Below are 26842 nucleotides of genomic sequence, written 5' to 3' on the forward strand. Positions count from 1 at the left end.
CTCGCGGTGCCCGATACTTCTGAGGTACCAGCAGCTGACTCAACGTTTAGAGACTTTCTGCAGATCTGGCAGCAGACTCGATCCTCCATCCTAATGGCAGTCGACCCCATGAAACGGAAGGCTGACACAAGGAGAAGAGTACCTCCTCAGTTTCTTCCTGGCACGAGGGTCTGGTTGTCTTTCAGGAATATCCGACTAAGGGTGCCATTATGCAAATTTGCTCCCAGGTTCCTCGGACCCTTTGAGATCCTGCAACAGATCAACCGAGTCGCCAATAAGCTTTGGCTGCCTCCTACCCTCAAGATCCCCAGCTCCTTCCATGTATCCCTCCTGTAGCCGGTGGTCCTGAACCGCTACACCAAGACTCCTAGCCCTGTGGTTGCCTCCAGCGGCCCTTCTGACACCTTTGAGGTTCAAGAGATCCTGGACACCAAGAGAGTGAGGGGAAAGACCTTTTATTTGGTGGATTGGAGGGGGTTTGGTCCTGAAGAAAGGTCTTGGGAGCCAGAGGAGAACCTCAATGCTCCTACTCTTCTGAAGAACTTTCTCTCTCGCTCTGGTCCCAAGAAGAGGGGGCGTAAGAGGGGGGATACTGTAATATCCGTGGCTGCGGGCTGTCAGCTCCGTTTCCCTCCTGACAGCCACGCGTCGGCAAGCGCTGGCCCCAGCCTCCTCCTCAGGAGACACCAGTGCTTGCATCCACTCACCTCAGCCGGATCCCGTAGGGTGCGTGTGCACGCTCGTGCCTATTCTTAAAGGGGCAGTGCGCGCACCGGACACTGTGGATGGACTTAGACCCGTGAGTACCCTGGACTCTAAGAGGGGTCCAGCCCCCTAGTTCAATGCCTGAGCGTTGTTGTGTTCCCTAGTTTGTCTATGTGACAGCCTCCTAGTGTATTACCGGTTCCAATCCCTGTACCTATACCTGTTCCAGTTCCTGTTCCTTTTCCTAGCATTCCATACCTTCCTGGTCGAGCACTGTGCTGTACCAAAGTTGTGCCGTGCTGCATCCACGTCTGACCTGCTTCACCTCGCCTGACGTCCGCCTGCTACCTAGTCCTAGTGGAGCTTGCCCTGCTTCTGTCTGAGCTGCAACAAGTACCTATAGAACTATAGACTCTAACCTGCTCCCTGTTGGCCAGCGGCCTTACTGCCAAGGCGGTACGGCCCAGTGGGTCCACAGACCCTTCGTGACACCTGCCTATCTGTATTGTTTCAACTGTAAAGTTTGAAAGAGGAGGGATAATGCAATTGGGTTGAATGTCAGCGGTTGGCCTAGGCCCCTTAGTTCCAGTGAAGGGTAATCTTAATGCTTCAGCATACCAAACATTTTAGACCATTGCATGCTATACATCCCTGATCTCAAACACCTTTGGGATAACCTAGAACAGAGACTTTGAGCAAAGCCCTCTCGTCCACATCAGTGTCTGACCTCATATATGCTCTTCTGGATAAATGGGCAAAAATTATTACAGACACACTCCAAAATCATCTTGGAGAGCTAACCTTGGATCTTCTGTGGATGTAGGCTTCCTCAATTCCTTCTGTCTCTTCATGTAATCCCAGACAGACTCAATGATGTTAAGATCAGGGCTCTGTGGGGGCCATATCATCACTTCCAGGGCTCCTTTTTCTTCTTCACGTTGAAGATAGTTCTTAATGACATTAGCTGTATGTTTGGGGTTGTTGTCCTCCTGCAGAAAATTTTTGGAGAAAATCAGACACCTCCCTGATGGTATTGCATGATGGATAAATATCTGGCTGTATTTCTCAGCATTGAGGACACCAATAATCCTGACCAAATACCCAACTTCATTTGCTGAAATGCAGCCCCAAACTTTCAAGGAACCTCCACCATGCTTCACTGTTGCCTGCAAACACTCATTATTGTACTGCTCTCAAGCCCTTTGGCAAACACACTGCCTTCTGTTACAGCCAAATAATTAAAATTTTGACTCATCTGTCCAGAGGTCCTGCTGCCATTTTTCTGCACCCCAGTTCCTATGTTTTCATGCATAGTTGAGTCACTTGGCCTTGTTTCCATGTTGAAGGCATGGCCTTTTTGGGTGCAATTCTTCCATGAAGACCTTTTCTGGCCAGAAAAGTAGATGGGTGTACCTCGGTCCCACTTGTTTCTTCCAGTTCTGAGCTTATGGCGCTGCTGGACATTTCAATTTTAAAGGGAAGTAAGTATGATGTGTCTTTGATTTGCTGCATTATTTCCTTGGCCGACCACTGCGTCTAAGGTCCTCAATGTTGCCTGTTTCTTTGTGTTCTTCTGAAGACCTTGAACAGCACATCTTGAAACCCCAGTTTGCTTTCAAATCTTCGAATGGGAAAGACTTTGCTGATGCAGTAGAACTACATTATGTCTTGTTGCTTTCCTCATTCTTGCAATGGTAGACCTGTGACATGAAACTGTCTGCAACAACCTCACCTTTGTAGCAGTGTTTGGCTGTTCATCACCAAGTTCCCAACACAGTATTTTTTGTTACAGTTAATGACTGTGTTTCCACCTACATATAATCCTTCATACAGTCAAGTCCACAATTATTTGGACAGTGAAACAAGTTTTGTCATTTTAGCTGTTTACCAAAACATATTGAATATACAGTTATATAGACAATACGGGCTTCAAGTGCAGACTCTCAGCATTCATTTGATGGTATTCACATCCTAATTTGATGTAGGGTTTAGGAATTACAGCTCATTAATATGTAGCTGCCTCTTTTTCAAGGGACCAAAGGTAATTGGACAATTATCTCAACAGCTATTTAATGGGCTGCATGGGCTATTCCCTCGTTAATCCATCATCATAAGCAGGTAAGAGGTCTGGAGTTGATTGCAGGTGTGGAATTTGCATTTGGAAGCTTCTGCTGTGAACCCACAACATGAGGTCAAGTAAAACAGACCATCGTTAGGCTGAAAAAAAATGAAGAAATCCATCAGAGAGATAGCACAAATGTTAGGAGGGGCCGAATCAACAGTTTGGTGCATTCTTGAAAAAAACCAAAACACAGCCCACTGGTGATCTCATGAACTCCAAAAGGCCTGGACTTCCACGAAAAACAACAGTGGTGGATGATCGCAGAATTATTTTCATGGTGAAGAAAAACCCCTTCAAAACATCTTCCCAAGTGAAGAACACTCTCCTGGTAGTAGGTGTATCAGTATCTAAGTCTACCATAAAGAGAAGACTACGGAGGGTTCACTACAAGGTGCAAACCATTAATCAGCCTCAAAAATAGAAAGCCCAGATTAGACTTGCCAAACAACATCTAAAGAAGCCAGCCCAGTTCTGAAACAGCATTCTTGGACAGATGAAACTAAGATCAACCTGTACCAGAATGATGGGACGAAGAAAGTATGGAGAAGGCTTGGTATGGCTCATGATCCAAAGCACACCACATCCTCTGTACAACATGGTGGAGACAGTATGATGGCATGGGCATGCATGGCTGCCAAAGGCACTGGGTCACTAGTGTTTATTGATGACGTGACTGAAGACAGAAGCAGCCGGATGAATTCGGAGGTGTTCAGGGATATACTTTCTGCTCAGATTCAACCAAATTCAGCAAGGTTGATTTGACGTAGCTTCACAGTACAGATGGACAATGACCCAAAACATACTGTGAAAGCAACATTGGAGCTTTTTTAAGGCAAAGAAGTGGAATATTTTGCAATGGCCAAGTCAATCACCAGATCTCAACCAGATCGAGCATGCATTTCACTTGCTTAAGACAAAACTTAAGGCAGAAAGACCCACAAAAAAGCAACAACTGAAGACGGCTGCAGTAGATGCCTGGCAAAGCATCACAAAGGAGGAAACCCAGCGTTTGGTGATGTTCATGAGTTCTAGACTTCAGGCAGTCATTGCCTGCAAAGGATTCTCTACAAAGTATTAAAAAATCCATTTTATTTATGGTAATGTTAATTTGTCCAATTACTTTTGAGCCCCTGAAATGAGGAGGCTATGTAGAAAAATGGTTGCAATTCTTAAACGTTTCAAAGGATATTTTTGTTCAATCCCTTGAAATAAACCTGAATGTCTACACTTCAATTGCATCTCAGTTGTTTCATTTCAAATCCAATGTGGTGGCCCGCAGAGCCCAAATCATGAAGATTGTGTCACTGTTCAAATAATTCTGGACCTAACTGTATAATCCTACAATATCCATGACTTTGTGCAAGTGTACCTATAAGAATTGATGCTGTTGTGAAGGCAGAGGGAGGTCACACCAAATATTGCTCTGATTTAAATTTATTTTCCATTACTTTTAGTGTATTCTTTGCTTTATTGGTTGCCAAGGCCCAAGTGAGCTATATATGTATATTCTTAAAGTGTAACTACACGTTCAACAAACTTCTGACATAGTGACATGTCAGAAGTTTTGATTGGTGGGGGTCTGAGCACTGAGACCCCCACCAATCGCTTAAACAAAGTGGCAGAAGCACTCGTGTGAGCGCTCGGCCGCTTAGTTTCTGTTCGGCTTTATCTGGAAATCAATGCATCCGAGTACAGACTTAATAGAAAGTCGGATATATCGGCTTTCCGGAAAAAGCCAAAAAGAAATGGAGCGGCTGAGGGCTCACACGAGCGCCTCTGCTGCTTCGTTTTAGCGATTGGTGGGGGTGTCAGTGCTCGGACTCCCACCAATCTAAACTTCTGACAAGTCACTATGACATGTCAGAAGTTTGTCGAACGTTAAGTTACCCTTTAATCTGTATACACAGACAAAGACATGACACTGCTGAATTTGTCCTATGTAAAACCACCATTAACACACATCCTTTCTATCTATCCATAGTTATCTATCTATCTATCTATCTATCTATCTGTCTTTCTGTCTATCTGTCTGTCTAATATCTATCTGTCTGTCTGTCTACCATCTTTCTATTCATCTATGTATGTTCAACACTGTATGTTTCAATTCACTGGATGTTACAAGTCTACTTCACATCTCTCATCTCCACACTATCTAATAATCCAAAACGACTCTTTGATATATTTCATAAAGTGCAGACTCCAATCACAGATCTCAGTGCTGAAGACCTGGACACTTATTTTAAAGTTGAAATTGACAATGTCCGGAATATATTATCTCCCAGTCCCATAGTAACATCGATCCCCTTCCCTCCCACACTCCCTCTTCTTCACTTTCAGCATTTGACCCAATAACAGAAGAAGAAGTCTCCAGGCTCCTCTCTTCTTCTTGTCCTACTACCTGCTCTAGTGATCCTATCCCCTCACACCTCGTCCAGTCCCTCTCCCCGGCTCTCACTAGTCACCTGACTAAAATATTTAACTTTTTTCTTTCTTCTGGAATCTTTCCCTCCTCTTTTAAAGATGCCATTATAAACCCATTACTGAAAAACCAACTCTTGACCCATTCATGCTAACTGCCGACCAGTCTCTAATCTCCCCTTCATCTCCAAACTCCTGGAACGCTTGGTCTACTCTTGCTTTATCCATTATCTCTCTGCTAACTTCATTCTAGACCCTTACAATCTGGTTTACGCACTCTACACTCCACAGAAACTGCCCTTACTAAAGTCTCAAATGATCTCTTGGCGGCTAAATCTAATGGCAAATACGCTCTACTAATTCTTCTGGATATCTCTGCAGCGTTTGACACTGTAGACCACAAACTCCTACTTAGCATGCTTCACTCTATGGGCCTTAAAGACACTGCTCTCTCTTGGTTTTCTTCCTATCTCTCTAACCGCTCGTTCAGTGTGTCATTTGCTGGTTCTACTTCTTTTCTTCATCCCCTTGCTATTGGGGAATCCTCAGGGATCAGTCCTAAGTCCGCTTCTGTTTTCTCTCTACACAGCTCCTATTGGACAAACCATCTGCAGATTTTGCTTCCAGTACCATCTCTACACCGATGACACCCATTTATATGCCTCTGCTCATGACATCACCTCTGCTCTAATACAAAACACCAGTGATTGTCTATCTGCTGTCTCTAACATCATGTCCTCTCTTTTTCTGAATCTTTCTAAAATTGAGCTCCTTGTGTTCCCACCATCTACTAACATACCTAAACCTGATGTCTTCATCTCAGTGTATGGCACTACCATAATTTCCAGCAGCACGCCCGCTGTTTTGTGGTTATTTTTTACTTAGATCTTTCCTTTACTTCGCACATTCAATCACTTACACGCTCCTGTCACTTTCACCTCAAAAACATCTCCAGAATTCACCCTTTGAGGAAACAGCCAAAACTCTCATTGTCGCTCTGATTCACTCTCGTCTTGATTACTGTAACTCATTACAAATCAGTCTTCCCCTCACTAAACTCTCCTCCTTCCTATCTAACCTGCATGCAGCAGCCAGACTCATCTTTCTGACAAACCGCTACATCAATGCCTTTACCCTCTGCCAGTCACTGCACTGGTTGTTCATACGGTTCAGAATTAAATTCAAACTTATTACTCTTACCCACCTTACATCTCCTCCCTCATCTCTGTCTACCACCCTACTCCCGCTCTACGCTCTGCCAACGACCTTAGATTAATATCCACCATAATCTGAACCTTCCACTTCCGTCTCCAAGATTTTTCTCATGCTGCACCAGTTCTCTGGAATGCACCACCCCAGACAATCAGTTTAATTCCCAACATCCACAGTTTTAAACATGCAAAAAAAAACACATATTTTTAGACAGACCTATAACATAACATTCCCTAATCTAACTCCTTTCCCTCGCCCCCCCCCCCCACTTTTACATTAGTAATGACAACTTGACCACCTCATTCAGCAGTATCTCCAACACTCCCTGCACCCTAATGGACTTCATGTCTGTCATACACTGACACTGGCTGGTGACCGGCTGGTGCAGCTTTATATGTACTACCCCATGTGTATAAAAGATGACTGGACCGTTGTACTTATCAAGCACATTTTTTACATTTTATGTCTCCCTTATTTCCTAATAGATTGTAAGCTCTTGTGTGCAGGGTCCTCACTCGTTTGAATTGTAAATTAGTTTTGTCACTCTGTAATGTCTGATATTGTCTGTACATGAACACTCTGGTGCTGCGGATTATGTTGGGGCTATATAAATAAAGATTATTATTATTATTATTATTATTATTATTATTGAGGTGATACTATATTATTATAAGATGTTAAATAATTACATATATTAAAATAAATTTCGTTTTTGTCAAATGATGCACCTTTGTGTACATTACTGTTCCTCTTATTTGGTTTTGTCATGTAATTTGTTTATAATATGGTGTTTAGAATGATAAGGATCAGGTAAGGATTTCTTCCTTTTCATCACATCTGATAAAGAAAAGTATTTAATGCTTTAAGCAAACACTCAAAGAACCTGTCGGTTATGCTGTCAGCTTTCCTCCTGCACTGTGCATCCAGTCATCTGTCATGACGCTCTCTGTGGACACCAAGGTTGGTGTCTGGAGTTAGTAGATGTTTTCCCAACTGGAAAGCCCCAGTGCAGACTGCCATTCCTTCCTTGACAGGTTGTGTAGGTGATTACATCAAGAGATTGCATTGTGTTTTACCACTGGGGCCAGGTGTCATTCTTTAGGGAAGAGCGCTAAAGCTTTTGTCAATGCCTATTCCTCTTGTTTCACTTAACATCAACTCACCTTTTGGTATTAAAAAGAAAAATACAAACTGATAAGAATATCCCCGGGCAGAGTTTTCATCCAACCTTAGGCAGCCATTGCGGTTATAAAGATCCTTCAATAACCTGTCAAAAACTGACATCAGTGGTAAAGAACTGCTCATTTCTATATCTCTTTCTGGATTGATGTACATGCCACTTTTATATCCTTTAGCTCGATATAACATTTGCCCTTTCATGTTCTCAGTTTAAGCCATTGGGAATTTAAAGCTATTTCAAAGCATAATTATACCAATCTGCATATAAAAGGCACTATGTCCTAGAGAGGGTTCAATAGAAAAAGAAAACTCTTCTAAGGATGGAAATGAGAAATAAATCCCACAACTAAGATGCGGTAACATTAATACATTTTTCATCTGATGTGAATAGTTGGAAGGTTTGTGAAGTTGCTGGAAATTTGCCAAAGCCAAAGGACAATTCTGAAACAATATAAGGAAAAACTGAATGTAGACATGAAAAAGAAACTGTTGCTGCTAACAAAAGCCTTATGTATCTCATATATCCCATGAAATATAGATTAGATAGATAGATAGATTAGATAGATAGATAGATAGATAGATAGATAGATAGATAGATAGATAGATAGATAGATAGATAGATAGATAGATAGATAGATAGATAGATAGATAGATAGACAGACAGACAGACAGACAGACAGATTAGATAGATAGATAGATAGATAGATAGATAGATAGATAGATAGATAGATAGATAGATAGATAGATAGATAGATAGATAGATAGATAGATAGATAGATAGATAGATAGATAGATAGATAGATGATAGATAGATAGATAGATAGATAGATAGATAGATAGATAGATAGATAGATAGATAGATAGATAGTTGATAGATAGATAGATAGATAGATAGATAGATAGATAGATAGATAGATAGATAGATAGATAGATTTCCTACTGAAAGACGACACCTGGTACACTGTCAAAATTCCACTCAATACTTTATACACACAGGTACAGTTATGCAATTTTGTCTCAAAGTGTAACTTTTCATAAAAAATTTATACCAATTGACATTTGTTGCTAATGTACCACACATCCTAAAAATAAAAGTTCAATATGTGCAGACAGTCAGAATGAGGTGCCTAAAGCCCACCAGTAGCAATGATTTTGGGTGCCCACCCTATAGCTACATAGATATATTAGGCTAGGTTTACATATGTGTCGCAGATCTGGCAAAAATGTCAGAAAGAATAGCGCAAAACCCGCTTGTTTTTTTCAATGGCACCAATTGTGATGGCATACATCATTGATTGATTAACCTTTATTAAAAATTTAAAAAAATTGGGGGAAAGGAAAAAAATAGTAAGTCCGCTATTGTTTTCTGGCTTTTTTGTATGGTTTGCACCATGCGGTATATATAAAATGATAAATTCATTCTTCAGGTCATTATTATTGCAGCGATACCAAAAATGTCAAGTTTATTTCGTATTTTACTAAATTTGCACTCAGGGGCATAAATAGAGTTCCATGGGCACAGGGGCAAATTGTGCACCTGTAATGGTGCCCCCACCTACCATGTACCATATATAATATTGTTGTCCTCTTATGTAGCAGACGGGCCTTTGAGCCCCTTCAGGCAACATGGCCCATTTTGACTGTTACCTCTGCCGCCCCTATAGATACGTCCCTGAGGAAGCATACCCTATTGGTTAGGGATGTTGCAGGCTTACTGCACTAAGCAAGATTTATCTAATTTCAAAATAATTTCCAAATAGAATATACACCTTAAAACCAAACTGTAATGGCAAAATGCTTCATTTACAGCTGCACCCATAATATTAAACTTGTCTGAAATGTTTTTATACCTTTCAGCAAAATATTATTTTTGTAATGCATGTTTTTGTTTATGTGAAAGCACATAGAGGACATGACCTAGATTTTATGATGATGCTGGTAAGTCTGCTTGCAGAGCTTGCATTTTAGTATACTTTCTAATGGGTGTGTGACCTTACAGCAAGTGATATGTAGGAAAAGTTTGAGTTGCGTAGTTATCATTATTGTATCAGTGGGATTAGGCCAGAACAGATTTAAAATATAGGAAAAAAACAGTTAGCAACACAGAAGAAAATGTCATCTATAATTAACATCTACATTTTACTGTAGTAAGCACAACTAACAGTAGCGTATTAGTTCATGTTACTGCCTTTCATAAGAATGTAAGTGTAAATGATATCAGTTTGGTACAGTCTTGTATAATTATCATTCTGGAATGTCCCCAGCCATTGATTCCTGAATCGAGATGACTTCAAACATGTGGTCAATTTTCTACAGAAATGAATGGAGGTGGGAGCACACTGGCAGTGCCTTTATGCTCAGCTCTCCATTAAAATCAGTGCCAAGATTTCTGTGAGTAGGAGCCCAGCATCCTAAGTTTGTAAAATGGATGGAACACCGAACTCAATCTGCATGCATTTACTATGTGTATACTATAAGGTAATCCTACCATTCTCAAAGAAACCAAACAGTTTGAACCCTTTGATTTAGTCCATCTATAAGATGCCACGATATTGGCCTGTGGATCTGCAATAAAGTTGGTCACATATGTTTAACCCCTTCAGGACACAGCTGATTTTTTATTTATTTTTTAAATCTGAAATGTGTCACTTTATGTGGTAATAACTTGGGAAGGCTTTTACCTATTAAAGGGATTCTGAAATTATTTTCTCATGACATATTGTACTTTATGTTAGTGGAAAAATATAGTCAATTTGCAAAAATTTGCATTTCTCTACATTTAAATGTATCTGCTTGTAAAGCTGATAGTAGTAACACACAAAATAGTTACTAGTTTACATTTCCCATATGTCTACTTTATGTTTGCATAATTTTTTGAACATCCTTTTATTTTTCTAGGACATTACAAGGCTTATAAGTTTAGCAGCAATATCTCACATTTTCAAGAAAATATACAAGACCTAATTTTTTATGGACCAGTTCAATTCTGAAGTGGCTTTGAGGGCCTTATATATTAGAAACTCCCTATAATCACCCCATTATTTTTTTTACAAGGAATAAAGGATTAAAAGCACCCCAACATTTGTAAAGCAATTTCTCCCAATTACAATAACACCCCATATGTGGTAATAAACTGCTGTTTGGACACATGGCAGGGCTCAGAAGTAAAGGAGTGCCATTTGGATTTGGAGCGCAGATTTTGCTGTAATGTTTTTTGGTGCCAGGTCACGTTTGCAACGCCCTGGAGGGACCAAAATAGTGGAAACCACGCAAAAGTGACCCTATTTTGAAAAAAACACCCCTCAAGGAATTTATCTATGGGTATAGTTACCATTTTGGCCCCACAGTTTATTTTGCTGAATTTATTGGAATTAGTCTGTGAAAACGAAAATCTAAATTTTTTCTGAAAAAAACAGACATTTTTTTGCAAGGAGTATGTAATGTCAGCATAGGGAGACAGACAGGTGAGCACTAATCTACCCGCCACTCAGTCCCTGCCTACTTGCACAGCCCATCCTAGGCGACGGCGTACAACTGGGCGACGGTCCCTACGCTCAATAAGTGCACGACAGACAAACAAGACAAGGGAACACAAAAGCAAAGGAATGTGGGGCAGTTGCCCATGGCAGCACCGTGAGCAACAGAGTAGTGGACGGGCCGAGTCAAACCAGGAGTGTACGTGGTAACAAATGCAGAGCAGGAGAGTAGTCAGTCAAGCCAGGGTCAATATGAAGCAGAGGTCAATAGTAACAGCAGGAACAGCAGAGCCAGGAAACAGGAGAATCACAGGCAAAGGACAAGCAGCAAATGAAGGTATAAGTGGACCAAGGGCGGGAGCTAGAAGCGTCTGGCCAGGCTGGGATAGGCTCTCCCACTGCTCAGCCTACCAGCCTGAGTGGTAGCAGATCGAGTCACTCTAGCAGACCTAGGAACAGATGCAGGCTGATTAACCACGGGCGTCGACACAGAAGCTGTGTCATGCAAATCCTTCACAGAGTAAGGGTATGTGCACACGAGAAGTGGCTTTTACGACTGAAAAGACAGACTGTTTTCAGGAGAAAACAGCTGCATCGTTTCAGACGTAAAAGCTCCTCCTCGCATTATGTGAGGCGTCTTTGACGCCCGTAATCTTGAGCTGCTCTGCATTGACTTCAATGAAGAACGGCTCAAATTACGTTTCAAAGAAGTGTCCTGCACTTCTTTGCAGAGGCAGTCTATTTACGAGTCGTCGTTTGACAGCTGTCAAACGACGACGCGTAAATGACAGGTCGTCTGCACAGTACGTCGGCAAACCCATTCAAATGAATGGCCAGATGTTTGCCGACGTATTGTAGCCGTATTTTCAGACGTAAATCGAGGCATAATACGCCTCGTTTACGTCTGAAAATAGGTCGTGTGAACCCAGCCTAAAGGAGAAAAAGCACTCCAACATTTGTTAAGCAATTTGTCCCAATTACAGCAATACACCATATGTGGAAATAAACTGCTGTATGGACCCACGGCAGGGCTCAGAGCAGAAGTAGCGCAATTTGGATCACAGATTTTGCTGGAATGGTTTCCAGGTGCCATGTCGCGTTGGCAGAGCTCCTGAGGTACCAGTACAGTAGTAACCCCCAATAAGTGACTCGATTTTGGAAACTGCACCCCTCAAATAATTTATCTAGGCATGTGATCACTTTTATGACCCCATAGTTTTTGTGCTGAATTTAGCGGAAATCTGGCATGGAAAATAAAATGTTACATTTTCACAAATGCGTTATCTATATGACAGATTTTTAAGACACAGAGCATGTAAGTGAAGGGAAGCACTTCAACATTTCTGGGGCTAGTTCTTCTGAGTTCAGAAATACCCCAAAAGTCTCTAAATATGTTGTATGGACACATAGCAGTGCCAGGAAGTGAAGGAGCACCACAAGGATTTTGAGGCCTTATTTTTACTTGGATGATGGGCACAAGCATAGGACTAAAAAAAATTGCAGATACTACACATTTGTTAAATTATGTGAAAGAAATTAACTAACTCCACTATTTTGTCTTATATTCTATACTTCTATTTTAACTTCAATAGAAAATTGATGCTTAGAGAACGTATTAATGCGTTTTTGCTGCATGTAAGAGAATTTTTGCTGGATAACAAAAGAGTTGACTAGACAACTTTACAAGACTGTTATTCTGACTAAGGACTCAAGACCATGCCCTCCACAGAAGACGATAAAGGAGAGAGGACTACTAAAATAAAATTAATCCTAGATCATGAATTGATAGAAAATATTGCAATGCCAAGAAAATATTCTGAATGTAATGTATTTTCTTTTGTGTAAACTCAAGAGAAAATATTATATCTGATATAGTAAAAGTTCAGTCTAAAAGCTGTATATAAACTCCCTCATATTGTATGGAGGGGAGCATTTGCCATCACATACAAAGTGACATCCATACGTCACTTCTCTGTGAACCCTTTTCTTAACCCCTTCCCGCTCCTTGACGTACTATTACGTCATGGCAGCTGTATCGTTCGCGCTCCATGCCGTAATAGTACGTCTCGGGAGTAACGGCCGTTTCGGCCGTCCTCCCGACACATACAGGAGCTGTGACGCTGCTGTCTTGTTCAGCAGCTGTCACAGCTCCTACAGCGGGGACCGATCGCTGTGTCCCCGCTGATTAACCCCTTAAAAGCCGCGTTCTATAGAGATCACGGCTTTTTAGGGGTTAAGCTGCCATCGCCGGCCTGCTACGCGATAGCGGCCGGCGATGGTGACTATGGCAACCGGACACCAAACAATGGCGTCCGGCTATGCCATAGACGGAAGCCTAGTGGGTCCTGACAACGTCAGGACCCACTATGCTTGCTGTCAGTGAGTAGCTGACAGTTCTAATACACTGCACTACGCATGTAGTGCAGTGTATTAGAATAGCGATCAGGGCCTCCTGCCCTCAAGTCCCCTAGTGGGACAAAGTAATAAAGTAAAAAAAAAGTTAAAAAAAGATGTGTAAAAATAAGAAAATAAAAGTTTTAAAAGTAATAAAAGTAAAAGTCCCACTTTTTCCCTTATCAGTCCTTTATTATTAATAAAAATATATAAACAAACAAATAAACTATACATAATTGGTATCGCCGCGTCCGTAACGGCCTGAACTACAAAATTATTTTGTTATTTATCCCGCACGGTGAACGCCGTAAAAAAAAATATTAATAAACCGTACCACAATCACAATTGTTTGGTCACTTCACCTCCCAAAAAATGGAATAAAAAGAGATCAAAAAGTCGCATGTACCTAAAAATGGTACTGATGGAAAATACAGTTCGTTACGCAAAAAATAAGTCCTCGCACGGCTTTATTGATTGAAAAATAAAAACGTTATGGCTCTTAGAATAAGGTAACACAAAAAGTGAATGATTGTTTACAAAACGTATTTTATTGTGCAAACGCCATAAGACATAAAAAAAAACTATAAACATCTGGTATCGCCGTGATCGTATCGCCCCGCAGAATAAAGTTAATATATCATTTATAGTGCACGGTGAACGCTGTAAAAAAAAAGTATACAAAAACAATAGTAGAATTGCTGTTTATTAGTCACCACGCCTCTTAAAAATGGAATAAAAACTGATCAAAAAGCCGCATGCACCCCATGAAAACTACAATGGATTCCTCAAGGGGTCTAGTTTCCAAATTGGGGTCACTTTTGGGGGGTTTCCAATGTTTTGGCACCACAAGACCTCTTCAAACCGGACATGGTGCCTAATAAAAAAGAGGGCTCAAAATCCGCTAGGTGCTCCTTTGCTTCGGAGGCCGGTGCTTCAGTCCATTACCGCCCGAGGGCAACATGTGGGATATTTCTCTAAACTGCAGAATCTGGGCAATAAGTATTGAGTTGCGTTTCTCTGATAAATCCTTTTGTGTTATAAAAAAAATGGTATAAAAAGAGTAAATTTCACCTCTACTTTGCTCTAAATTTCTGTGAAACACCTAAAGGGTTCATAAACTTTCTAAATGCTGTTGTGAATACTTTGAGGGGTCTAGTTTCTAAAATGGGGTGTTTGATAGGGGTTTCTAATATATGGGCCCCTCAAAGCAACTTCAGAAATGAACTGGAACCTAAAAAAATAATTAAATGAGGCAATACTTCGCTTCTTACATTATACTGATAATGAGCCGTGCCCACTCCGAGATGACCCCAGTTTTGACCGTTTGTATAAACGGAGACCCCTATTAGACCGTTCCAGTGCCCGGTTTTCCCAAGCATACACCCCCGAGAAGTGTTTTTCTATTGATGAGTCCCTGGTACATTTTAAAGGGAGGGTTCAATTCCGCCAGTACCTGCCAGGTAAGAGGGCAAGGTATGGCGTGAAGATGTATAAGCTGTGCGAGAGTGCATCAGGGTATACCTACAGGTTTAGGATATATGAAGGAAAGGCCACCCCCAAACCAGACTGCATCCTGGACTACAATAGGTACATGGGAGGGATGGACTTGTCAAATCAAGTCCTGAAGCCCTACAGCGCCATGCGGTGTGGTATAAGAAGCTGGCCGGGCACATCATACAGATGGCATTGTACAATGCGTACGTGCTACGTCGATGTGCAGGCCAGAGGGGAACTTTCCTGGAATTTCAAGATCTAATCTTTAGGGACCAGGAAGGGGGGGCACCCAGTACTTCTGGAAGCGAGGCCACACGCATCGTACCAGGGCAACACTTTCCAGGAGAAGGTCCCCAAACCGGTGGAAAGGGAAAGAGTCAAAAGAGGTGCAGAGTCTGCTATAAGAGGGGGATAAGGAAGAACACAATATACCAATGTGACACGTGTCCCGAAAAACCAGGGCTCTGTATAAAAGATTGTTTTAAAATGTATCATACATCCCTTGATTTTTAATTTACCCTGATGCACTCCGCACAGCTTACCCCCCTCATCTTTCCCTTCTGAGCCCTGCCGTATGCCCAGGCAGCTGATAACAGCCACATGTAGGGTATTGTCGTACCCAGGAGAACCCACATTACAATTTAAGGGGTGTATATCTCCGGTGGCGCATGCTGGGCACAATATATTGGACACTGAAATGGCATATACATATATAAAATTGCAAATCTCACACTGCACCATCTGCTGCGCATTATCTTTTACACAGTACCTGTGGGGTCAAAATGCTCACTACACCTCTAGATGAATGTCTTAAGGGGTGTAGTTTTTAAAATGGGGTCACTTCTCGGGGGTTTCAACTGTACTGGTACCTCAGGGGCTTCTGCACACATGACTTAGCACCAGAAAAGCTCCAGTAGGCCAAATGGTGGTCCTTTCCTTCTGAGCCCTCCCATGGGCCCAAAGGGCAGTTTATCACCACAAATGGGGTATTGCCGCACTAAGGACAAATTGGGCAACAAAATGGGGTATGTTGTTCCTTGTGAAAATAAGAAATTTTGATCAAAAATGACATCTTATTGGAAAAAATATCATTTTTTTCATTTCACAGCCCAATTCAAATAGGTGCTGTGAAAAAACTGTGCGGTCAAAATGATAACAAAAACCATAAATGAATTCCTTGAGGGGTGTAATTTCCAAAATGGGGTCACTTCTGGTGGGTTTCCATTGTTTTGATACCTCAACGCCTCTTCAAACCTGGCATGCTGCCTAAAATATATTCTAATAAAAAAGAGGCCTCAAAATGCACTAGGTGCTTCTTTGCTTCTAGGGCTTGTGTTTTAGTCCACGAGCGCAGTAGGGCCACATGTGGGACATTTCTAAAAACTGCAGAATCTGGACAATACATATTTAGTAGTGTTTCTCTGGTTAAACCTTCTCTGTTACTAAAAAAAAATTGAATAAAATTGAAATTCAGCAGAAAAAATGAAATTTGCAAATTTCATTTCCACTTTGCTTTAATTCCTGTGAAATGCCTGAAGGGTTAAAAAACTTTCTATATGCTGTTTTGAATACTTTGAGGGGTCTAGTTTTTAAAATGGGGTGTTTTATGGGGGTTTCTAATACATAGGCCCCTCAAATCCACTTCAGAACTGAACTGGCACCTTCAAAAAAAGGCTTTTGAAATTTTCTTAAGAATATGAGAAATTGCTGTTTATGTTCTAAACCTTGTAACGTCCAAGAAAAATAAAATAATGTTCAAAAAACGATGCCAATCTAAAGTAGACATATGGGAAATGTGAACTAGTAACTATTTTGGGTGGTATAAGCGTCTGTTTTTCAAGCAGATGCATTTAAATTCTGAAAAATTCTATTTTTTGTAAATTTTCTCTAAATTTTGCAATTTTTCACAAATAAAGACTGAATATATCGACCAAATTTTACCACGAACATGAAGCCCAAAGTGTCACGAGAAAACAATCTCAGAATCGCTTGGATAGGTTTAAGCATTCCGACGTTATTACCACGTAAAGTGAAATATGTCAGATTTGAAAAATGGGCTCTGAGCCTTAAGGCCCAAACTAGGCTGCGTCCTTAAGGGGTTAAGAAAATAAATATACATGAATCTGTAACAACTGTTTGACGTTGAATTATTCACAACAAGTATAAGGTATTCATCTAGGGGTATAATGAGAATTTTTAGTTTTGTTGTAAGGTTTTTTCAGTGTCCAATTTTGAAAATGGGTAAAAGGCCAGAATGTTAAAGGGAGGGGAGGGGTTAAAAGTAGCACATTTTTACTCCAGCGAGGTGTGGTAGATTTGGAAGCAGTCTTTCATGCAGAGTCCGGGTTTGGATGGACAAGTGTCGCCCTGATATATTGCATCCTTTCGGATACCACTTTTTGTGCAGACTCGGCACCTTTTTTGTACCCTGCCTTTATTTTATGAGCCAGACACTTCACTAGGAAAGTGCTACCCAGGAACAATTCGGGACACATTACTTGGAGCAGCAGAAATTTCTCCTAGCTCGTCTCCATTCAAAAGAATTTTGATAATTTTTTCTTGGTACTCCGAGTATGTACCAGGGTGGCCAGCTTTCCTGAAAATTAAAAACAAATTTTATAGTGCCATCTGGACAAGGTACACTGGCAATTTCTTGTACCAGGTTTTACTTTTCCTCATGGCACTATATGGTTACATAGTTACATAGTTACATAGTTACATAGTTAGTACGGCTGAAAAAAGACACATGTCCATCAAGTCCAACCAAGGGAAGGGAAAAGGGAAGGAAAAATTTCTACACATAGGAGCTAATATTTTTTTGTTCTAGGAAATTATCTAACCCTTTTTTAAAGCCATCTACTGTCCCTGCTGTGACCAGCTCCTGCGGTAGGCTATTCCATAAATTCACCGTTCTTACTGTAAAGAAGCCTTGTCGCCTCTGCAGCTTGAACCTTTTTTTCTCCAGACGGAGGGAGTGCCCCCTTGTTTTTTGAGGGGGTTTTACAAGGAACAGGATATCACCATATTTTTTGTATGTGCCATTAATATATTTATATAAGTTAATCATGTCCCCCCTTAGTCGTCTTTTTTCAAGGCTAAATAGGTTTAATTCTTTCAATCTTTTCTCATAACTTAAATTCTCCATGCCCCTTATTAGCTTCGTTGCTCTTCTTTGTATTTTTTCCAACTCCAGGGCATCCTTTCTATGAACTGGAGCCCAGAACTGAACTGCATATTCTAGATGGGGCCTCACTAATGCTTTGTAAAGTGGCAATATTACATCTCTGTCCCGCGAGTCCATGCCTCTTTTAATACACGACAATATCTTGCTGGCCTTTGAAGCAGCTGATTGACACTGCATGCTGTTATTGAGTTTATGATTTACAAGAACACCCAGATCCTTCTCAACAAGTGAATCCGCCAGTGTAGCTCCCCCTAGGACATATGATGCATGCAGGTTGTTGGTACCCAGATGCATAACTTTACATTTATCTACATTAAACTTCATCTGCCAAGTGGACGCCCAAACACTTAGTTTGTTTAAATCTGCCTGTAATTCATGAACATCTTCCATAGTCTGAACTATATTACATAGCTTGGTGTCATCTGCAAAAATAGAAATAGTGCTATTAATCCCATCCTCTATATCATTAATAAATAAGTTGAATAATAGTGGTCCCAGCACTGAACCCTGGGGTACACCACTTATAACCGGTGACCATTCAGAGAAGGAATCATTGACCACAACTCTCTGGATACGGTCCTTGAGCCAATTCTCAATCCAATTACAAACTATATTTTCTAAACCTATAGTCCGTAATTTACCCATTAGGCGTCTATGGGGGACAGTGTCAAATGCCTTTGCAAAGTCCAAAAACACTAAATCCACAGCGGCCCCTCTGTCTAGACTTCTGCTTACCTCTTCATAAAAACAGATTAGGTTAGTTTGACAACTTCTGTCCTTAGTAAAACCATGCTGGCTGTCACTTATAATGCTATTTATTGTCACATAATCCTGTATATAGTCCCTCAATAGCCCCTCAAACATTTTCCCCACGATGGATGTTAAGCTTACTGGTCTATAATTACCTGGGGAAGACCTAGAGCCCTTTTTGAAAATAGGCACCACATTTGCCCTGCGCCAGTCCCTTGGCACTATACCAGTCACTAGAGATTCTCTGAATATTATGAAAAGGGGGACAGAAATAACTGAACTAAGCTCTTTAAGAATTCTAGGGTGTAACCCATCTGGTCCCGGAGCCTTGTGCACATTTATTTTATTTAATTTAGCTTGGACCATCTCTACATTCATCCAATTCAGTATATCAGCCGATATATTAACAGCACTGGCACCGGCTACATCAGCTGCTCTTTCTTCAGTTGTATATACAGAGCTAAAGAACCCATTTAGTAACTCTGCCTTCTCTTGATCCCCTGTGATCAACTCCCCATTACCATTATCTAGGGGTCCTACATGTTCAGACCTTGGCTTTTTTGCATTTATATGCTTGAAGAATTTTTTAGGATTTGTTTTACTATCCTTGGCCACCTGCCTTTCATTTTGTATTTTTGCTAATTTTATTACATTTTTACAGATTTTATTAAGCTCTTTATATTTTACAAAGGCTACAGCTGTACCCTCAGATTTGTATTTTTTAAATGCCCTTTTTTTGTCATGTATTGCCCCTTTCACAGAAGGTGTAAGCCATGTGGGGTTTAATTTGAGTCGTTTATACTTATTACCTGTAGGAATAAATTTTGCACTATAATAACTCAAAGTAGATTTGAAAATCTCCCATTTATCATTTGTTCCATTATTTGACATTAGTTCTTCCCAGTCCATATCCTGAATTGCAGCCCTCATCCTGGGGAAATTGGCTTTCTTAAAATTAAATGTTTTTGCCCTCCCAGCCTGCGTTTGTTTTTTACAGTATAGGTAAAATGTAACTATATTGTGATCACTGTTACCGAGGTTTTCACGAACATTGACATTCCCAACAAGATCTGCATTATTAGAAATGACCAGATCCAACAGAGCTTCACCTCTAGTCGGGTCTTCCACAAACTGGCCCATAAAATTTTCCTGCAACAGGTTGAGGAAATGTCTCCCCTTTGCAGTTGAAGCCGAACCATGACACCAATTAATATCCCGGAAATTAAAATCTCCCATTATCACTACAGTACCCGCCTGTGCAGCCCGCTCCATCTGTTTATATAGCTGAACTTCCATCTCCTCAGTTATATTGGGGGGTCTATAGATTACACCAAAAGTAATTTTTTCAGTGTTTACCTCCCTTTCTAGTTCCACCCACAAGGTTTCAACCTCCTCACAGTCTTCACCCACTATTGTCTCTTTCACACTCGCCTTCATATCACTTCTCACATACAGACATACACCACCACCTTTCCTATTTGTCCTGTCTTTACGAAAAAGTGTAAAACCCTGTAGATTTACAGCCCAGTCATGTGAAGAGTCCAGCCATGTTTCAGCAACACCAACTATATCTATATTTTCTTCATCTATCAAGGCCTCCAGCTCCCCCATTTTACTTGCTAGACTTCTGGCATTTGTGAACATACACTTTAACTTGCCTGTCAGTTTTTCACTTTTATTATCAGAAATGTGATTTGACATTAATCGGTCCTTTTTATTTACACTGATGTTTTGTAACGAAAGGATCTCCTTATCCTGTTGTCTAGTCCTCTCCCCACATTCTGTTTCTCCCCCCACCAATATAGTCTGACCCCTCTCTAACCTGGCTACCCCTTTTTTTTCTACATTGACCTCCCTCCTCAGCCCTAGTTTAAATACTCCGCCACCCCAGCTAGAATTCTCTCCCCCAGCACAGCGGACCCCCTTCCATTTAGGTGCAAATCATCTGCAGAATACAGTTTGTACCCCAATGAAAAGTCAGCCCAGTGCTCTAGGAACCCAAATCCTTCTCCTCTACACCAAGACTTCAGCCATGCATTTAACTCCCTAAGCTCCCGCTGTCTTTCCTGTGATGCGCATGGCACAGGCAGTATTCCTGAGAATACAACCTTGGAGGTCCTTCCCTTCAGCTTGTAGCCTAGTTCTTTAAAATTATTCTTAAGGCTCCTCCACCTACCATTTATTCTGTCGTTGGTACCGACATGGACCACGACAGCTGGATCATCACCAGCCCCTCCCAGCAATTTGTCCACCCGTTCCACCACATGCCGAACCCTGGCACCAGGGAGACAGCAAACCATTCGGTTGAGGTGGTCTTGGCGACAAATAATTCTATCCGTCTTCCTGATTATAGAATCCCCTACGACTATCAATTGTCTTGGCTTACCTGCATTACCATCCCGCCGACTACTAGCTGGGCTGTTCTCCCGGCTGTTAGGGAGATCAGTATCCACTAGGGCTGCCATTTCTGAGACTGACACCCTCGCATCATCACCCAACTTGGCAATTTTGCCTGGAATGTCAGAAACCGGATCGGCCTTCCTTGTCTTTGACCCCTTTCTACTGCCCCTAACTACATTAACCCAGCTACTTACCTGATCCTGCTCACCCATGTCTTCACCCTCCAGTTGTAACCCACTAACTGCATGCTCTGTGAGCAGCAAGCTCCGTTCAAAATTGTCTATGCTCCTCAGTGTTGCATTCTGCTCCTCCAGATCTCTAATACGAGCTTCCAGGTGAACAATATGCTCACATCTGCCACAGAGATATTCACCCTGGAACTCCGGCTCCAGTCGTGCATACATATGGCAAACTGTGCACTGAAGAAAACCTCCAATCTTGCTGTCCATTATCCCAGTTACAAAAAAAACAGCGAACAGGTGTTAACCAAAAAGATAAAGAAGTAGAAGAGCACTTACTTGGGCTTTAACTCCTCTTTTGAACTCCGGTTTTTGGAACTCCACTTAATATACAAACCACTTGCAATTCAAGCCACAGAGCAGGCTCTACAGAGTAGTGAGGCCTGATTTATACCACCTGGTAGCAGCTAAGCCCTCCCCCTTACTCAGCTACTCAGGAAATTGCAAAGGAAAAAAAAGGTTACAAATTATGTCACTTTTGCAAACTTTGTAGCAAGCAAGCAATCAATACATATATCACATACAATGGCCCCCCACTTTGTCACACACAACACAGTAAATCAATCCGGTTTTTGGAACTCCACTTAATATACAAACCACTTGCTATTCAAGGCACAGAGCATCTACAACAATTCCACCCCCCCCCCCAACATAAACTTATTATATGCCTGTATGTACACAGGCTTCATCGTGGATGATGTGAAGCCACGTGTGGGGACAGGGGTGCAGCTGGCGTCATGCATAGTTGACAGCATACAGACATTTTTTTTGTCTCTATATTTGAGACACAGCATGCAGCAATGCCCTGTTTTCGCCAATTTGCAGGGATTGACTGATGAGGGTTTTGGGAAGGTGCCCCTGATTGTTTTTGTGTACCAGTTGTCCAAGTACAAGTTGTACCCCTGATCAAACAGTGGGTGCAGGAGGTTTTACACTATCTTCCCACTGGTCGTTATGCAGGGTGGATTGTCTGGGGGCTGTATTGTCCTGCCCTTCCCCTCATAAATCCGAAAAACATCTGTGTATCCAGTCTCAGATTCACACAGCTTGTACACCTTGATGCCGTATCTGGCACACTTATTGGGCAAATAAAGGCAAAATTTCAGCCTGCCCTTGAAGTGCCCCAGGGATTCATCTATGGAGATTTATTTTTGAGGGGTGTAAATTGCCGAAATTTTTTGGGATAAAATGTTAATGAGGGGCCTAATTTTAAAAAGTCTGTCAAAATTTGGGTCATGCTGGGGGGCATTGGGAGTTGCCACTAAAGTGAAGAAATTAATGAAGGACCTCAAAGCGGGGTCTGATCATTGTATTTTGGTACAGAGGACAGTAATACAAAATGTCCGTGAACCAGTTGGATCTCACTTCAGGCTTTTTAGTGAGACCCATGTTTAGGACTAACTCCCAATATTTTTGCATTTCTGCACAATTGGTTAATTGCCACCAATTAGGTTGGCTATTAAACTAATTGGGGAGTTATAAAATAAATTGGTGGGCACAAAGGGTTGTTTGGTCCACCATAAGCTGGATCAAATTGTCTGAAAAAAAAAAAACTATTTAAAAAAGCCCATTACAGGCAGTCCTTACGTCTGCACATGAATTCCTGCCGCAGCTGTAAATTCTGGGATTTGGGGGGGGGGGTGCAATTGGTTGGGGATGACCAATCAATGCTAGCAGTTCCAGAGTCAGGCAGAACCTGGGCACTAACCCTCCGGTTACTACGAGGAGGTTCCTCACTTTCACAGGAGGATGAGAGAATGTACTCTGGTTCAGCATTGATTTCTGAGTCTGTATCAGACACGATCATGGCATACACCTCCTCAGCGGTGTAACATCTCGCTTCCATTTTATAAATATATGTGTATGTGTATGTATATGTAGTGTATATACACACACGTAGCTCAGTGAACTGTACCAGATAGTCGTATACAGTGGTGGATTAAGGGTACCATGGCTCCTGGGAACGTTTTCAAGTCTGCCCCACCCCCCCCCGAACTCTGAAGACAGAACTCTGAAGATGCTGTACCGAATATTTGCAGATTTCTGTTTAGGTGGCCACAGATCTGGCACGGTTTTGAATTTGCTGTAAAAGCAGAATGAGCCATACAGAAGAGAGAAAGCAGAATACTGAGACACTAAAGAGGTCAGGAGCTTTATAACTTTTTTATTTTTACATCAATGGAGTGGTGTGTGAAGGATTATTTTTTTGTGGGAGGAGTTGTAATTTTTATTGGCACCATTTAAAGTACCATATGATGGGTGAATTGGAAAAAACTGAGATTCCTCCATGTTTTTTGGGTTTAGCATTTACTGTATATATTTACCTTCTCTTAAGGTAAAAGTAGATTTAACATATACTTTTACCTTAAGATAAGGTAAATATATTCAGCCCAAGAACCAAGCTCAGTACAAATATACAGACCCAGAACCAAGCATAGTACATATATACAGCCCCAGAACCAAGCTCTGTACATGTGTACCGCACCAGAACCAAGCTCAGTACATAAATACAGTGTCAGAACAAAGCTCAGTACATATATACAGCACGAGAACCAAGCTCAGTACATAAATACAGTGCCAGAACCAAGCTCAGTACATATATATATATAACTACAGAACCAAGCTCAGTACATATATACAGCACCAGAACAAAGCTCAGTACATATATATAACTCCAGAACCAAGCTCAGTCCATATGTACAGCACCAGAACAAAGCTCAGTACATATATATAACTCCAGAACCAAGCTCAGTACATAAATACAGCCCAAGAACCAAGCTCATTAAATATATACAGCAGCAGAACAAAGCTCAATACATAAATACAGCACCAGAACAAAGCTCAGTACATAAATACAGCACCAGAACAAAGCTCAGTACATATATACAACACATTAATTTACATATATACAGTATAAATTTGTACGAAATAAAACAACAGCTCAAAGTACAGCCTGAACAATGGTTAGGATATGCTGGGAGTTGCTATTTAACTAAAAAGAATTCTACCAACCGTCATCTCGCTGCAGATCATACAGTGACTACAGTACTGATCAAAAAATAAAATATTCGAAGCAGCACAAATCCCGTTATCAGGAGCGGTGTCACGCTGTAAGATCAGACAAACCCAGTCCGACGTAATGTAATCCTCAGAAAAAGCATGGTTCAACAGCAGCACACGTCTCCCAAATTTCAATCAATATGTTCTTTTACTGGTCAAGCCAGAGAAAGACCCTCCACTTGTCAGGGGTCGAAACGTTGCCATTTTTTACTGGATGTTTGACCAATAAAAGAACATATTGATTGAAATTTGGGAGACGTGTGCTGCTGTTGAACCATGCTTTTTCTGAGGATTACAGTACTGATCAGTCACAGTGAGAATAAACATTTACATTGAGTGACTCAAAGGTGACGTCTCAGATTATTTTTCGTTCTTTTTCTCTTTTCTTCTCCATCCAGTCCAGACCTCTATGATAGCAATTCAAAATGAAATAAATGGATAAAATGGAAAGCGCTACTGAACGAGGAAATAATAGCAGTATAGGTAATAACTTAATCATTTTCATGCATGGCTACGCGTTTCAACACAGAACCTGTGTCTTCATCAGGCCAAAGAAAACATACAATAAAAATGGCATCATTATACACATTATAGGCACGATCACAGAATTCTAAAACAACCAGAAAGAAGTACAAATGTCAGTGACGTCATCTGGGAGCAGATGGTGATTCCAACTTTGTAAACTACGTACTCCCACTCCCAGATGACGTCACTGACAGTTGTACTTTTCAAAAAAATTAAGTTTCTGGGGGTTTCTTAAATTTTTTCACATAAAACACTAAACAATAGTAGTGACAAACACAATTTTTATAACACTTAATAACACTTACTACACCTACTAACTGACACTTACTAACTGACACTTAGGGCTTATTCAGACGAATGTAGTATACGTCCGTGTGATGACATTTTTCAACAGTCGTCACATGGACGCATGTATTTCAATTGGGCCGCTCACACGGCCGTTGTTTTAATGGACCGTGTGAAGGGTCTGTGAAAAAATAGGACATGTCCTCAAGTTTATGAGGGATCCATGAAAACGAGTCCCACACCAGTGCAACTCAGACGTGAAAAACTGTAGATTTTCACATCCGAGTTTGAACTCTTTCGTGTGAATCTGCTCTTACTAAATAACAAGCTCATGGACTGACTAGCTAAAGGACTGAAGTTGACAAGTGACACAACTAATTGACCATGACAGATTGACACTGATGGACAGACAAGTGATGCGACGGATTGATGCTGTCGAACTGACAACTGACTATGGATTGACACTGACGAACTGAAAACTAACACAATGGATTGACGCTGACTAACTGACAAGTGACGCAACTAATTGACGGTGATGGATTTACACTGACGGACTGACAAGTGACGCGACGGACTGACACTGACAACTGACGCAACGGATTGACTCTGATGACCTGACACAACGGATTCGACGAGCTAGACAACTACCTAAGAACTAAATCATATTTTTTTGGGTGAATTATGATGAAAGAAAATATTCTCACTTATACACTGGGAGGTGGGGTCAGACACTGGCAACAGGGAGCTGGGGATTAGAGGTGTGGAAGTGGTGAAGGGTGCTTTTTTTTCACTGAGGGGCAGACAAAATGGCACAGGCTCTTATCTCTTCAACTTCACTTCACCTACTAAGAGATAAGAGCCTGTGACCGTTATTTTTCACTTGCCTTGGGGAAAAATGCACTGTGATTGGTGGGTCTCAACAAACCCACCAATCACAGCGATCGCCGGCAATTTACCACTGCTGTTGGTCCATTGCCGGTCATATGGGCAGGGGTGGGACATTGTGGTTACCATTTCCGAACTTAACTACAAGTACCGGGAACTATTTTAAACGTAGATACAATGTGATCGGTGGATCTGTACAGATCTACCAATCACATTGATCGCTGGCATTGCACCACTATTATGGGTGGGTCCATTTCCGGTGACAGGGGAGTGTCAGCTGTCGGGGACCCTGTCACTGACAGTGTGCACCGGGAACAGTTCAGTAACTGTACGTCCTGGTGTGGGAAGTAACCTCTCACCAGGACGTACGGTTGCGTCCTCGTGTGGCTAGGTGTTAAGAAAGAGTAGTTCTATCTCACAGTGGCCAGTGCAGGGGAGATGAGTAGCCGCATTAAGTATTCCTGCGTGATAACAGCTGTTTCCTATTAAAAACCTTTTGTAAAATCACATGTGC

Source organism: Rhinoderma darwinii, chromosome 1 (assembly GCF_050947455.1).
Source record: "Rhinoderma darwinii isolate aRhiDar2 chromosome 1, aRhiDar2.hap1, whole genome shotgun sequence".
In the NCBI taxonomy this organism is placed as follows: domain Eukaryota; kingdom Metazoa; phylum Chordata; class Amphibia; order Anura; family Rhinodermatidae; genus Rhinoderma; species Rhinoderma darwinii.